At 47.5% G+C, this 16,972-nt stretch overlaps 1 protein-coding gene across 4 annotated transcripts in view; it reads right to left on the bottom strand.

The window, feature by feature from the left end:
• GJC2 (gap junction protein gamma 2) overlaps positions 1 to 16,972 on the bottom strand; it is a 61,239-nt gene that overhangs the window by 5,606 nt on the left and 38,661 nt on the right. Inside the window, exon 1 of one of the 4 annotated variants that reach the window (XM_019508048.1) lies at positions 7,272 to 7,505. The exons of the other annotated variants lie outside the window; for them this stretch is intronic. The gene's annotated coding sequence lies outside the window, so the exon portion shown is untranslated. Of the gene's footprint in view, positions 1 to 7,271; positions 7,506 to 16,972 lie in introns of those variants that run through there. 4 annotated transcript variants of the gene reach the window in all.

Raw genomic sequence — 16,972 nt, 5'->3', positions numbered from 1 at the left:
GGGGGGGGGGGGGGGACGGCGCTTTAACGAGAACGGCTCTGAAAGTCACTTAAAGTGCATGCAGTGTCACATGTATTCAGTGTCAAAATGGTGGCGGGAGCGCTTTAATTAAATCTTATTCAACCAGTTTTAGTTGAAGTCCCCGCTGCCATTTTGAAACAGGGGTGTTGAATGCATGTGATGCAGAGGCTGCTGGAGCGCACTAATTAGCATGCTCCAGCAGATGCACGACAGACTTGATTAATTGAGTCTGCTCTGACACATGCTAATTAGCACGCGTCGTAGAAGAGGTCCGTCATGTGCATAGGTGCCCAGTGGCTTCAGCAAGGATGCTGGTGTTTGTGTGGGGATTTTCCCATTTGATGCAGAGGATTTTCTGGAGGCATCGTTGCTGACACCTCTTCAGGCTCTTGAGATGACAGTGATAGCTTACCCACGTTTCACATCTGTAGCGTGGGGATGATGACTGAGTTGTAGATCTGGATCTTGGTGTCTTTTTGGAGATCACGATCCATAAAAAGATGATGAAGCAACTTCCCACAGGAGGCACTTGCAGCCTGGAGGTCGTGCTGGATCTCATCAATGTTCAGTGTGGCTGCCAGTGTAAGGGAAGTGCTCGACTACCTCCAGGGTCTTTCCCACAACGGCAATTTGAGGAAGGAGTCACACACATGGCCTGGACCAGGCCTGGCAAGAATTTCCAGGTCTAGATATGGGTGCAGTCAGAACAAAAAACAGTGGGCATGTTACTCTGGTTCTGAACACTGACATTTTGCAAATCAATGGACTGTTTTTTTAAAGCAGGGACAAAATGTGATGGCTTGTTTTTACTCCAGCTGAATGATTTCCTTTCACAGAAGTGTGCTCTGTGTACCAAGACTGGAGCTGTGTATCAGTGTCTCTTCTTCTCCAGCAAGTCCTGACAAGAGGCTGGATGCTTGTCTGTAGCCGAATTCAGGCACTTCAATGTGCTAAAGTAGATCCCCACCGCTCAACCTGGCTGTGTCACATCTGTCTGCAGGAGTTTTGCCATCGGCTGCTGCAGAACCCAGCCCAGGAAGCAGCAGGAGTGAAATAAATCCCAGCCCCATTGAGTAGCATGCACTTGTTAAAACAAACTCAAGAAGAAATGCTGACAAAACAAGGCATCCCACTGTCTGCAAGGTTTTCCCCCCAGGACGGGAAAGGAAGAGTGGGTGTGTGGGTGGCAAATGTTAATCATATCTCTCCATGCGGTACTGGAAAGAGCTCGGGTGTTACGTAACGAGTAGAGCCCCATACAAAAGCCATCACTGACTCCTGCAGGGCCGGGGCTTCATCTGAGATTGAAAACCATGGGCTAATCTCTTGGAGGCGGGGGTGCCCTTTCTCCAGTCTCAGGTGCACATGCATATGCACACACAGAGGTGCGAGTCTGAAGTCAGGGTAGATATGCACCTTTATAGACTAACTAAATATGATCTATATGAGAAAGCACAAGTTTTCATGAACCCAGGCTCATTTCCTCAGATGCCATGAAGGGAGGCACACATCGTACGCACAGGGCATGTCTACACGTGCATTTACACCAGCTTAAATTTACTGCACAGTATATTACAGCACAGTAAATGGGAATAGGCTGGCATCTACACATGCAGGCGTTAAAAGTGCATTAACGCTGTATGTGAACTGACTTGGGACTAAGATTAGTCCCAAGTCAATCCACACACACTCACACACACACACACATGCGCGCGCACACACACAATGTTACTATGTAGCAAAGAATCTACACATGCATTACCACGCAGTAACTAATTGGGCATGAATTTGATATCTGCAAGATGCAGGTATCAAATTTATGCTCAAGTTGGTGTAAATCACCATATTTACTGCACGGTACGGGCTTGTACATGTAGACATGTGCCTGTACCGCTCAGTAATTTCAGTTACTGCACAGTAAATGCCCACGTGTAGACGCGCCCACACAGACACACTTACTTCTTGGTTTGTGAAGCCTCTTCCTGGTTTCTCCTCCAGGCTCCTCTGTTTTTTACTGCCTACGCATCAGCCAACAGAAGAAGGGCTGAATTCAGTGTCCTCTGCCCTAGTTGGCTGCAAATGCAGATGGGCTGCCCAAAAGGCTCTGTGCATCCTAACTTGTGGAGGGATGTTCTGGAGCTTGGCCTGGGGATGACGCCTGCATGCTCACAGCCAATATCTCAAGTACCTGGAACATGCATTTGAACCAGCGGCAGCTGCCATTGCTCCGTACCATGCAGGATTGTGGCCCAGTTTGGACCTGCCCATCTACCCAACGACTGAACTCACCCAAAGATCACTGACGCTCCATGGATAGCCTCTTTGAGGGGACATACATGGGGTGGCAGGCAATTATAACACGGGAAGCATGTTGCTGTTCTGGTCAGTGGAATTCCAGCAGGGCCCCCTTTCATCTCCTTGCCCAGTGATTTGTGGGCCAAATCCTGTGGGCTGCACTGTAGGGCCACAGGAAGGGGCCCTCCAGCCATTGTGTCTGGTCCCCCGTGTTCACGCATGTCCAAAGGGTCCTAAACTTCAACCTGAAATCCATCTACTCTATGGCCTTTTGCACCACAACTGCAAAACCAAAGGCTCCTCGCTGCAGGCCAGCGGTAAAGAACAGAGAAGACTGTGGCACTGGCAATGACCTGGGGCTGTAATAACGTGTGCTCAGGGAGTCCCAGGAAGAGGAGCAGGCCCTATGCTGCTACAGCTTCCCCTCGGTCTTGCCCTTGCCAGTCTCACGCACCAATACGTGTCTAAGCCCCTCGCCGTGAATTGACTATACAAGGTGGTCTTATAGTCCTGCTACCCTGGATTCACATACAAAGGAGGGCTCATATCCTGATCTTCCTTATACCACAGTTTCACAGCAGAAAGCAGAATCTGGCCCCATAAGCTTTTGTTTCTAATTTGTTCAAAGGTAGGTTTAAAGTTCCCCTTCCCACCCCTGAGTGCAGGGCAGGATTAGAAGCAGCTTTCCACACAATAGCCGGAGGTCTAGGTTGTAGCCGTGTTGGTCTAAGGACATAGGCAGACAAGGGTCTGTGGGTGAATCTGATATCTTTTATTAGACCAACCTAAATAGTTAGGAAAAAAAAAATTTTGCAAGCTTTTCCAAAAGCTTGCAAATTTTTTTTTTCCAGCTATTCAAGTTGGTCCAATAAAAGATATCACATCTACCCAAATAACCTTGTCACACAATAGCCATACACTCTGCTTTATACTTTCCTGGGGTCTCACTGGCTAAGGCCTCCGTGGGGCTCCACCAGAGTCAATGAGAGTTTCACCTACGCTCTTGGAAGTCAGCAGGAGTGGGGTTACATCCAGTGGGACTTTTATTTTACATCTACATTTTCCCTCACTGAAATGGGGAAATCTCACTTCTGATATGCCTCAGGACATGAGCCAAACACAACAGAGCTGTTCTCTCCGCCACCAACCTTGATACTAATGCAGATGATAACGATCAGATCCAGGACTTGAAATATAGGAAACATTCCTTGACTGTCAAGAGGTCTCAAGTAAAGTAAACCAGAATTTTCCACTGCTACTATTTCCCTATCTAATAACCCATTTATAAACACACCACCGTCAAGCCTTGGAGGCCTAATGGAAGCAGTAATGGGGCCTTCCACTTTACAAAGGAAGTTATTTGTCTTTATCCCCCATTTTACACCTAGAGAAACTAAGGCATAGAGCAGGGACTTCCCAAAGCCAGGGTAGTGGTGGGGTTGGGAATAACACCTAGGTCTCTTCTTTTGCAGTCTGACACTTTGAATCAAAATCTCTCTCAGAAGCTATCTGGGTCCAAACCTGTCTTGCGCACATTGAAAATGAACCAGCTTAGCCAAATATATCAGCGAACCGTAAGCAGATCGGAGCATGGATCGTCTTTATTCTGTGTTTGTACAGCACCTAGCGCCATGGCGTGTGGGTCCAGGGCTGCAGCAATGTGTTACCACAGTGCACTTAAATACTAGTGCATGTACAAGTGGGGGGGGTAGTTTGATTTTAATGCTTGGTGGGGATGGGCTATGATGAGGCTTTACAAAATACTAAATGGTGAAGAGAAAATAAACAGGGATTTATTATTTACTCTCTCACACAATGCAAGAACAAGGGGTCCTAAGATGAAACCAGTAGGGGGTAGATTTAAAACTAACAGAAGGCAGCTCTTTTTCACACCGCGCGGGATGACAAGTGTGGAATTCCAGATGTTGCCACCAGATGTAGCAGAAGCTGGCAGTTTAGCCCAGTTCAAAAAGGGACTGGAATAAATCTTGGAGGAAAGGGGCATCAGTAGCTATTGGGCCTGGGAACAAGGGACACAGGCCCTGAATCAGAACCTCTTAGACTTAAATGCTGGAGGATCCAGGTGGGAAAGTAACAGGTTACTCTCCCTTTCAGCATCCGCTCCCTAGTCGTGTCTACACGTTCATTAATACGCAGTAGTTACTGCGCATTTATTTTAGTACTGGCTTAATGAAGTATTAAGTAAATGTGCAGTCACTGCAGTTACTGTGCAGTAGCACTGGCGAACGCCTTTTTAGTGACGCTATGGCGCAGTAGCCTAGTAATGCCGCGCAGCAGCATATTAGCACTGTCCGTGCTGTGACGTGCTACTGCGCAGTATTATTATTAAGCGACTGTGCATTAAGCGTCTCATGTAGACGAGGCCCTGCCACTGTGTGACACGGGAGACTGGGCAGGTCGGACCCACAGTCTGACCCAGTAGACGGCAGGTCTTTCCTGCATATGCTGTGACGAGCTGCGCGTGCTGTTTCAGAAAGGCTAAGCAGAAATAACTACAAAAACCCCAGGGTCATTACGCAGCAGCAAAAGGAAGTGCTACCACGTTATCCTGTGACAGCGAAGAAAGCTACTCGTCACCTCTGGCCTTACCGATGGCCGTGCACAGCATGACCAGGGCAGGACATGAATAGTAACACCCACAACCTTTGATCTTCAACCGCAACTTTTAATTGAACTTTTTGGACTCCTTGCAATCGTGGCTGAGAAGACTGCTAATGCAACAAGAATAAGAAGACGTGCACCTCCCTCCCTGCCCTCTTCCCTGGATATCTGTACGTGCTGCTTGCTTGTTCTTAAAACTCTAGTGGTTACATTTTAAAGCCTCCAATTTTGTGCCCACAGTCAGTTATGGGCAAACTTCGGAGGGCAAGTATTTGCAGACATAAAATCAGGGCAGCCAGCCAAGCTCTAACTGAGGGAGATTGTGGAAATACGTCCCTCTGGAAGGCTGTGCCATCACTGCCAACTTCAGCATCCAAGCATCCAGCAATGCCAGGACACGGGTCTGTCTGTCTGGCAGTTCCTAAACTAGCATGCACATGGCCCCATGTGACTATTTGCATCTGCAGTTAATTGCAATTGCAAAAGTACAGACAGCTTCAAAATTGTTGGCTGTGGATGTTGTTGAACCTCTCCTCCTATTGCACAGATTCACAGACACAGGGCCGGAGGGGCCCTCAGAGGTCATCTAGTCCAGTCCTGAGGCAAGATTATTCCTATCCAAACCATCCTATACATGAAATGGGATCGGGACTTCCACTCCAGCCTGGTTTACTATCAAGAAAACAATCCTGCTGCTCGTCACACGTGCATTGTCTTGCAGAAGGGGCTAACATTTGCCGTCGTTGTCCTGGTGAGCGTCCCATCACCCAGAAAGATTTGGTCAGGATGTTAGATTTCAATGCAAGTATTTAAGGACTTGATCCCATTCCTATTGAAGTCAGGGACAAGCTTCTTAAATGCTCACAAATCACAGGGAGCTAGGGGAAGGGAATTGCCAGATCATTTAATGAATCATTTCTTGCTCAGGAAGGAGGGCTTCTGGTCCTAATCAGTTCATGCTGGTGTTTGATTCCTCTAACAGGCAATGCAAGTTATTTATTGATGCACCAAAGCAGAGCCCGGTGCACTTACAGCCTCCTGCTAGCACTTGAACATACACCGAGATGCTCAGCTTTGCACGCAGTCATGTCTTTACCTGCTCAGTGCAATCCTTATTCTGCAAGGCACGGTCCTATACCTTCACAGGCATGTCCTAATGCCCTGCGTACACTCCCTTTTCTAGGCAAAGCAGCTGCAAGTAATATCGCCAGCCCAAAAAAGCAGAAAGAAAGGCTTCCTTCCCCCCCAACACATTCTCCCCCCTCCAACTGAAATTCTTGGTTTTAACTATCAGGACTTTTGGCAAGTGTTTGGCCAGGGACATTGTATATTTGTCAAACAGAACATGAGACCTCTAAAGCCTTTATTGCAATGTTTTTTATAAATACCCCCCTTATAGATTTCCAAAGTGCTTAGAAGCCAAGCCAAGCTTTCAATGCAGGACAACGAACACCCGGGACAACACTTGACAATACAGCACAAAGGACCTCTCAGCGACACGTGCTGTCGAACAACAAAACAAGAAGTACGAATCCCCCGTGCACCAGAGAACCACCTATGCATCTTCCCTATGGGACTATATATTCTCTACCTGTGCTGGACAAAAATATTAGCAAGCCACCATTATGCACCGGCCAGAATCCCCTCTGGCCTTCAAAATCTATGAACTGGAGACCCCCTTTTCTTTGTCTTGCCCATCCCCTGATTATTCAGTGTGCTGAGTGTGCTAAGTAACCCCCCATTCATTCCTACATAATTACACACAGATTATGCATTCGATTTTACTCCCCATTAAAATCAATAGCAGCCTTCCTAGGGGCTCCTCTCCAGACGAGACCCTTACAACAGCGCAGGGGTGGCCGAACTGCAGCACGTGTCCCACAAGCAGCACGAGAGAGGCCTCCGTGTGTGCCAGGGAGGGGGACGGCCAGCATAGCAGCGGATAGGGCAGGGAGCAGAAAGCAGAGCAGCAGATTGAAAAAGGGAAGGGGATCAGCATGGCATTCGGGGAGGGGGAGGGTGTCGAAAACTGCCAAAAACTTTGGCCCGCGCTATATGAGCAAATCTGCAAAAGGACCAAGACCTCCCCTCAGTGACTCAGTCTCTGGCTGACTCCCCTGTGGTTGTTACAGCAGAAATCAGGATTTGGAGCTCCCGGGACTTTGAAACTGGATCCCAAAAAGAAGCCAAATAAGACAAAAGTCAGCGTGAGGCAGAAAGAAGCAAAAGAAGACAAAAGTCAGCGTGAGCCACAGCGGGCTCCTGATTTCTCCTCCTCTTTCTCTGGCCTTATACACAACTGTCGGTTAAAGGGAAGGGAAATTTCTACTCACAGGAGGGGAAAGCGGCTCACGGAGACATCGTGTGCTTTCCACAGGGCTCTCTTTCACCAACCCGGCGCTCAGAAAAAGTTCCCTGAAATCCAACTCTTTTTTTTTTCTTGCCTCAGAGCGAAAAAAAAGGAAGCAAAGCACTGCTGTCTTGCCAAAGCCATGCCCCTCCAGTTTGGAAAGAGCGGTAGTGGGAACGATTTAAACATCCTGCCAGGCTCCGCCTCTATGACAGCTCCCCACTCACCCCCCAAGAGCCTGCCTGGATGTGTCAGGAAAGCAGCTCAGAGTTACTTTCCATTTGAACTCCTCCTCCTCTTTTCTCTTCCAGCAAGGTCTGGACGAAGTATTCAGGCACGAATTCCAGCATCGTCCCTCGCCAGGTGCTCCGAGCTGGGGAGATGGAGAAGCCCAGCATAAGCTGGAATACAAATGTTCGCACACGTGCACGCACAACGCACACGCGAACACGTGCACTTTCCTAGGGATACAGCCTTAACGCTGTATTTTTCTTTAGCCCATTGGAAACGAGTTCGCAGCATCAACTCGTGGCACCGGCAACAGATCTGCAAGATAGAAAGCCTGGCTAATAAGGACCATATGGGAAAGCACATGTTGGCAAAAGATCCATGTGCAGAGAGTTGAGGCGAAAAAAAGACCAGACGCTCTAATGAGAAAAGGCTATTTCAGATCATTGTGCGCCGCACTAAAGAGCTGGGCTCTCTCTGAAAGAGGCAATACGCTCCTCAAACAGCTCATGCGGGTTGGGATCCTGGGCAAGGCAGAGCTTTCTGTGTTTAAGATGGGTGATGCAAAGGATTACAAGAGACCCTCAAAACTATGCCTGCATCTTTGGTTCGTTCCTTAGAAGGAGGAAAAAAAAAAAAAGGAAATCTAAAAAGTTAAACAAAGTTGAGCACGAGCAGAAATGAAGTGCTGAAATCCACCCCGCTGCCCATCCGAAGGCCAAATCGTTTCCACGCTGTGCTCGGCGGGAGTTTTAGTTTTACTCGACGGGATCAGGATTGGGTCTGTAAGGTTACAGCTAAGAATCAACTGCGAGCCCAGGCAGAGAGTCGCCAGAAGGGGAGAGAGGAAGGAAGCTGCAGGGGTGAGTGTCTTGGAAAAAAGAAACAGAGAAATGCTGAGCAGAGGGAAGGACCCTGGAGGACACGATTCCTGATGGAAAGGAAGATAGAAACCCCCCCACGTGTGGGTTATCTGGATTTCCCATCTACTAGTGACCAGAATAAACGTATCATGTACATAGAGACCGGGATTTTGCAAAGCATCCTAAGGCTCTGGATGCTTAATTCCCATTCTTTGGGAATCTCGGCCAGATGCTCTTGAAAGCAACCGCACCACCTGGAACAGCTGGTATTCGACTTGCTCGGCTGTAATCCCCTCCCCACTGCTACCACAGATTCTCCTTTAGTGCCTGTGTTTCTGGCATGGGACATTTCACCCAGAAGGTCTCATTAAAGTGAAAAAACTGTACACGGGGATTATTGAACTCACCATTTGAATGCTGTCATTATCTCTAGTGAAGGTGTGGGGGTCGATACTAAAAGTTGGTCTGGGACAGCCAGGAGGCTAGGTACAGTACTGCCAGGACTTACCAAGCCAACCCTGCTTCACTGATAAATCCTAAAAGGAGCACAGACTGAGGCAGCAAGGCTACGGAAGAGATGTCCTGCCCTCCCAAAGGATGTGGCTAGGCAACCGGACCCCGTGGCTTGTGGGTGGATGAATGCTGCATGTCACCAGTCAGGACAATGATGCCCCTGCTAGCTGGGATAACCAGGGGCAGTGATGAAATGGGTCAAAGGAGCTAGGCCATCCCATTGCTGCAACACAGCTTCCCCCTGCACTTCCACGACTATCCTTCTGGAAGTGTCGGTGGGCTGTTGTTCTCCATACTGAACAGCAAGGATTCAAATAAACCAATGCCACTTCCTGCAAGAGACTGACTATTCTCTGTGGCTTTAGGGGACAGGACTAGGAGCAACAGCTTCAAACTGCACCTGAGGAAATGTAGGTTGGAGATGAAGAGGGACTTTCGGTCGTGCCTAGAGAAGTGATTTCCATCTCCACCCAGGGAAATTTTCAAGACCAGGTTAGACAGACACTTGGCTGGGATGTTCCTCGCTTGAGCTGGCCTAGATGACCTCATGAGGTCCGCTTCGGCCCTACTTGCTAGGATCCTGTGTGCCCTGTGAAACATTTTGTGTCAAATCTGATGAGCCTAGACACATGGCCGGGAGCACACCTAAGCATGAAAGCTCATGCGCCATGCCAACCTGCTCTGCACCATGCCAGACATCTACTGAAGGCCAAGTTCTGCCTTGGAGACCCATACAGAAACAGGGCTGGAAGGGACCATAGGGGGCCATGTAGTCCAGCTAAGATAAATTGGCTCCAACTTCCATTAGAGACAAAGACATACTTCCTATGGCCCCAGTGGGAGCAAGATTTTTCCCTACATAAAAGGAAAAGAAAATGCTGGCTATTTATACATAGCGGTGTTCTGGGAATGACGTGCAGATTTGCTGGATGGAAGGCCGTCGCTCCAAGATGAAAAGCAAGACAGCTCGGTGGTGTCGGTCCCTGGCAACACAGCTTTTTTAGGCTCCAAATCCTTCTGTGCCACATACATGGCCATTTCCACCATGGAAACCAAGCACCACACGGATGAAAAACAAAGCAAAATGGCAATGTTTTATACCCACTTTCTGATCACACAGCAAAAGCACAGATGATTCCCCAAGGTACTGCGCCACTGAAAACCCACTGAAGACCCTTGGATTTTATATTGCACACTTTTGCTCAATTCACACCACCGAAAGCAGTAGGTCTTGCTGACTCCAAGGTGCTTATACACAGAGAAGATGACAGAGAGTGGCAGGGATATGCACATTGCTATAAATAGTTTGTGATGTCTTCCTTCCAGAACAGAAAGCAGAGACAAAACAGTGCTCGTCTAGCCGCAAATAAATATACAGAGATTGAAACAGTAATAGGCACCTTTACACTCCTTGCCCGTCTGTTTGTCAAGCCCACCCATGTTTGGGATTTTAATGAATGCTTAGGGCGTTTAAAAAAAAAAAAAGGACAATGAACTAGTGAATGTATTGATGACTTGTAGGGTTATGTCTGTCACTGGCAATCATATATCTACCCAGCCTCAATAACACCTCCTTTGTGTTACATTAATGGCAACTCCATAAGCATGGGCGGATCTAGACTATTGCAAACGGGGGGTGCAGATGATGAGGTGCATCTTCACATATCAAAAAAGCACATTTTTTTTTTCATCCAGCTAAAAATAAACTAGAAGCTTTGCTAATACGCTAGGGGCCTAAGGTTGTATTATTTGTTTTTGAGATTGAAGCAAAAACAAGTGTAACGTCATTGGAATGAGTTAAAAACAATCTGCTGGGCTGTGAAATAGGAGCTTTGTTACCAGGAGCAGGTAACAAACAGCAGAATTGCAGAACAAAGGCTAGTTTGATTGGTGGACCTTCAAGACCATTAAAAAGAAGTGCTTGTGGGATAAATTGTTCAGAAAGAATGAGGTAGATTATAATAAACCATGAAGTCAAGTGATTCCCTCAGCACTGCCTGACTACAAATGCTGTTGCCAATGGCTTTAAACTTTGGGTAGACCAGGAATCGGTGGGGGTGGTAGTGCACCAGTGCACCCCCCTGGATCCGTCCCATCCATAACTACTAGATACTCACGATAGGAGAAGAGATCCAATTTTGTGGCCTACGTTATGTTGAAGACTAGATTAAGAACCCTATCAATTCAGCCTGGCCATAAAACTAGGAATTTCTACACCATGCAGCTCACATTAAGCAAACACAGTTTACTTTTGTAATCTTTGCCTTCTGGATGTTTATTCCTTCCTTTTACACATTTTAGAACCATTTTCAATGAGTCACTGAAGCCCTGCTCAAGCCATCACCTGTTTCTTCAAGTTAAAGCTCATACAGTGTCTTCAGGAATTTAGGCAGCTGCAACAATTTCACAAAATCAGAACGAAATAAGAAAAACTCAGTTGTCTACGTTTTTTGTGGAGGGTTTTTTAACTGAAAATACTTGACTCGGGCTTAAGTGGAAATGGAATTCTGTGGCGTCTATACACGTGCTAGGGGGTGGGGGACGCTTAATTAGAGCAGCTCTGAGAGCCACTCTAATTAAAGTGCCCATAGCATCACATGCATTCAGCATCCCACGCTTCAAAAGCTTTGAAGTGCCCCACTGTTATTTTGAAACATGGGGACACCGGACACACATAACGTGGAGGCTGCTGGAGCGCGCTGATTGGCACACTCCAGCAGACTTGATGAATCAAGTCAGCTCTGATGCATGCTAATTAGCACACATAGGAGCAGAGATTCGTTACTGGTATAGGTGCCCCTAGAGATGTGGCACACCAATGATTCGACTGATTTCAGTGGTCATACCCATCTACAGGACTACTCAATATAGGGGCTGTAGGGCAAAGTCCTTGATTACTGGTCCCATCTACTCTGAAACTCTTAATGATGGGAAGATTAAGTCAGTAAAAGACACTTGCAGAAAGCAATTTGTTCTTGCCATAGCTCAGCCCCTCATTTCTCCTTTAGTTTACCTGGTCTATTTAGACTACAAGCTTTTTGGGGGTGCATGAACTGTTCCATTACAAGGTGTGTACACAGCTCCTAGGAGGCCACAACAGGACTCATAGCCGCCATTGCAATATGATTACAGCACTTATCTTTTTGCTGGGAGAACGCAGCACCGATTGAACGAAATGGCTGCACATCCAGAAATTTCATATTACTCTTTGAATTGTAGCCCTAAGCCTGACATGACAAAACTTCTTTTTCTTGGGCCATCTTTCTTGGAGATCTCCTAAGTAAGAGAGATCCAAAATGTAATCAAAGGCAAACATTGGATTTTCAAACCTTTGAATAACCTTAAAAAAATTGAAGAGCCTGGGTTTTCTCTCATCTTCCCAGGGTTTTTCTTAATTGCTTATGGGTGGTGGTAATTAAAGAGGGAGGTGATCCGTGTACTCTGAAGTATCTACCTGCAGTAACCATTAAGCAAGAGTCACACGGCTCTATGTTTATGTCTATCTTGAGGATGTAAGCAAAGGGACCTCTTCAAAAGACGTTATAGCTAAATAGGAAAAGTAGCAGTTTTCCTGGTGCTTGACCGGACTGTCATTTGTGGCTCCAGCTATTTACCGGAGTCATCGCTGTTCTAAAAATGGCTTTTAAAACCCAGACGTTTGTGTCAGATGTAAACGTGTGCCTTAGGGGAACCGAAGCATCTTTCTTCGAGGTTTCCTGCCTTTCCTGAACTCGGCTCTTTCTGACATTATCCTCATTGTCTTGAGAGCTGTAAACACAAAGAAGCACGATGATTTATTAATTTTTACGGAGGGGGCGGAGGGGGCAGAAGATCTTCTGTAGTTTGACCCTTTGTATAATACAGGTCATGCCGTCACACCCGGTTGCCGCCTGTTGTGCCTAGTACCTTGCGCTTCACTGAAGCACATATCCTCAAAAGACCCTCCGCACCAGGGCTGGAGACATCAAGACATGCTGAATCCACCACTTCCCTTGACAGTTTGTTCCAATAATTACTCACCCTCCGTTAACAATTCGGCTCTTATTTCTAATATGAATTTGGCTTTCTTTTCCAGCTGCTGGCTCTTGTCATGCCTTCCTTGACTGGGTTGAACAGCCCTCTAGTACTCCCTGTTTTCTCCACAAGAAGGTACTTGTACACTATATATAAATCAAGTCATCTCTCAGTCTTTTTCTTGGGAAGCTAAACAGCTGGAGCTCCTTATATCTTTCACTATACACCTTTTTTTTTCTTCTTTTTTTTGCAGCCTTCAAAAATGTTTTATGGCTCCTTTGCTTCCTCTCCCAATATTCAATATCCATTTTATAAGCGGGGCACGAGAGCTGTATTGCAGCGCTGGTCCCAACAGCACCCTACGCAGAGACGAAATCAGCTCCCGAGCCCTACTTGATACATCATTATTTCTGTGAGAAACAACACCCTCAAGGACGACTTGAGGATGGAGAATGAAATCCCCCAGGACCTGAGCAAACCACTTCATGGCACGCATCTCCACTCAGAGAGAGGACGAGAACAATAATGATACGGGACAGATGCTAGTCACTCGTGAGAGAGCACCGGGAGGCTCTTGGCTGCTACAATGACGGGAGAGGTATAAAGATCCTATGCAGACATAACAGAAGCCCTTTTCCAACTCTGAGCTTTAGCATCCAGCCCCCTGTTCACCAGATGTGGTCAGTACCGTTTGTTCCTTGTGGTACGACCTTCTGTTTGATGGGATTTTATGTGCACCCATGCCACTTCCCAAGACAGCCAGATGGCTGCATCACTACCCTGACCTGTTGGTTATTCCCCACTTTGCAAATATGCCGGTCACTCACAAAGTGTAGCCGCCGTGGTTTATATTTCTTTCCAGATCCTGCATGAAAATACTGAAATAGCATCTGGCCCAGCAGTGATCTCTGTGTAACCCCCTCTTGAATCAGTTGCCATTTGAGGACAACTTTCCCTTGATGAGGATTTTCAGATACCTGTCAATTAGCCAGACTTCACTTCACTAACACGTGCGGCGCTGATACCGAACACGGCTAAGTTTTAAGTCAGAACAGCATGCAGCCCAAACTCAATGCCTCCATGACCCTAAGCCTCTCAGATCCATACAGTTGCCTTCATCAACCAAGCTTGTCATCTTGTCCAATATAATAATTTTTTTTGTATCCATCTGATAACTCTGAAACTCATGCTAAGCTGGGGCCTACTCACAAAAATTAAAATACAAAATACATATGCAAACTGCATAGTGCAAGAGGATGCGAGTTCATGGCTAGGCCACTCGAGAAGAAATGATGAGGTGTCCCTTCCAGCTTATCTTACGATATTCATGATGACCCCAGGGCAGGGGGTCGGACCTGATGATCTGTTTAGGTCACTTCTGACCCTAAGCACTATGATACTATGATGACACTATGATTGATGATGATACTGGCTCTCCCCATCTCCCACTGCCAGAAGCCGATAACAGTGCAGGGGAGCCTGGGCTCAGTTCCCCACCGCAGTGCTGCAATCCGGCGGGGGGAGGGGGTGCAGAGTCAGCCCAGATGGGCAGACTCCCCCCATGCTGCAATTGGGTGTGGGGCAGAGAGGCAGCCCAGATGAGCTCACTTCTCCCCCCCACCCCCCCGTGCTGTGATCAGGTGCAGAGGGGAGAGTCATCCCAACTGGGCTCACTCCCCAACCCCTGCGCTGCAATCAGGAGGCCAGCTGGGCTGACTCTCTCCCCTGCACTCAATCGCAGCATGGAGGGGGGAGTGAACCCAGCTGGGTTGACTCTCTGCCCCGCACCTGATCACAGCGCGGGGGGTGGGGGGAGTAAACCGAGCTGGGCTGACTCTTTGCTCCTCTGCCCAATTTAGCACTGGGGATAGGGGTCAATTCAGCTGGGCTGACTCCCCACCCCCTGTGCGATCTAACACTTGGGATGGGAAGTCAGCCTAGCTGGGCTGACTTCCCACCCCCAGCAAAATGTCGAAACAGCATGAAAACGGAACAGCTTTTTTGAATCAAAATGAAATTTGAAATGAAACTCTGTTCCTTCGAACCGGCAAAACTGAAGGTGAAACAGAACGGTGTCGTTTCACACAGCCCTATTCACTACTCTCTTAGTGAGAAAGTTTTTCTAATATCCAATTTAAACTGCCCTTGAAACTTGTGACCATTGCTCCTTGATACTTGGCCCCTTGAACTATCAATTCCATCAGCTTAGATTCCCTACTCACTGGGCGCATCTACACAAGACACTTACTGCGCATTACTGCACAGCAGTGTGGTGGTCAAAAACCATGCTAATAGTTAGTAAGCTAATGTAGTAAGCTAATGCACAGGAAGTATCACAAAATAACTGTGCAGCAGTGCTACTATGCAGTAACTCTAGTTACTGCGCATTTAGCTAGCACTTTATTAAGCAAGTACTAAACTAAATGCACAGTATCTAAGGAGCATTAATGAATGTGTGGACACGTCCACTGACCAACATGTTATACCACATCACCCACCGCCTCTGAATTCAACTCCATGGGCAAGATCACCCGCTGACGTAGATGGAGGCAGCTCTGTGAACTTGGGTGTCAATTTTTACCAACCGAGGATCTGGCCTCTTCCTACAGACAAACTCACTAGTGGATTTATTTTGCTTCCATGTGGGGGTAAGTGTCAGGATCAGAAAAGCTGCCCTGATTTCTCTGAGAGCCGTTGTTTCATCTACACAGATTTTCATCGACGTAAAACCTGACAAGCCGAGTCTCTCATAGAAATAGCTGGGATTTGAAAGAGGCAGGGAACAAAGAAATGGACCAGCCAAGCCACTGGGTTTTCTCTGTTCTCTCAGCAATACCTAAGGATAAGGCTACTTAAACATTCACTTACTTACTTTATAGTTGCCTAGCCGGGCCCTGCTACTTGAACAGGTTTGCCTACATTTGCCTCAGAACCTTAAATATTCATTTGTGCCATTGCAAATAACCAGAAATGGTCCCTATTCACACCAATGTGAAGCCAGAGTAATCCCCCTGGCCTGGCACCAGAGCTTTAAATGAGCACGTGGGAGATGAGGACCAAAGCCTGCCTTATTTAAACATGGGGAGGCTTTTTTGGGAGGGTTAAGGTCTGCTCTGTGAACATGTATGTTCTCAGAAGTGATCTATTAAATCAAGCCCTAAAGAAGTCACGGACACCGCCATGGCCTTCAATCCTGCTTGTGGAGCAGGTTATAAATTTCAGGAGCACTAAAGGCTGTAACCTCGCACGAGGCATACTGCCCCGTGCAAATACTGCTGAAACATCCAGTGTGTGTGGACATAGAGTAAAAATGTTTGATCCCGTAAGCAGCGGGAAGGCCCTGAGCATGCTGGATCTGGGAGCTCTGCTGGCTGGAGCGAAGGGAGGACACGCTGCAGAAATCACCCTGCGAAAGACTTTCCCAGTGCTTCTCTATGTGGTTGTGGGGCTTGGCAGGCATATAAAGGAACAGTATTTCCACCAGCAGCAGCAAGCATGAGTGTTAACGTGGACACAGAAGCCACCGGGGTTATCTGATGCCATGTTGCACAGATCTGCTTTGAGCAGAGTTTGATGATGACACAGTGATTTAAAAGGGGATAGCTGTCTCCAGCCCTCCTGGCTCCCACGGTCCCACCAGTGAAGCCACGTTAGTCATAACCAAAGTGGAAATGTTTTGGCTAAACGCCTAGCGCAGCGACAGATGCTGGCTTCTCGGGACAGAGGAACCCCTGCGCTTCTGATCTCTACCCCAAGCGTATTAAAACTAACATCTGGCTCGACCTGGTTCCTGAAGACTAGTTCACCTCAGACTTCAGCCTGGAATAAATTAACCCTGGAATAAGGAGCAGACAGAAGAGCAGCTCTCCCGAGCAGCTGCTTGTAGCAGGTGCTATAACAGTGCCTGGCCCCCGGGGCAGCCAGTTTACACAGCACTACGGGATATCCTGGGATGAAGGGGACCAGGGGAGCAGACACACAGCACGTTCCCCAGAGCTGAGGAGCAGCTGGACAAGACTGAACCCCCCCCCCCACCCTTACGCTATTACCCCAGAGTAAATTCCCC

This window comes from Gavialis gangeticus, unplaced genomic scaffold (genome assembly GCF_001723915.1).
Source record: "Gavialis gangeticus isolate Ggan-Ray unplaced genomic scaffold, GavGan_comp1, whole genome shotgun sequence".
Classification (NCBI taxonomy): domain Eukaryota; kingdom Metazoa; phylum Chordata; order Crocodylia; family Gavialidae; genus Gavialis; species Gavialis gangeticus.
The sequence above is the reverse complement of the archived record's forward strand: the minus strand, read 5'-3'. Positions and strand labels throughout refer to the sequence as shown.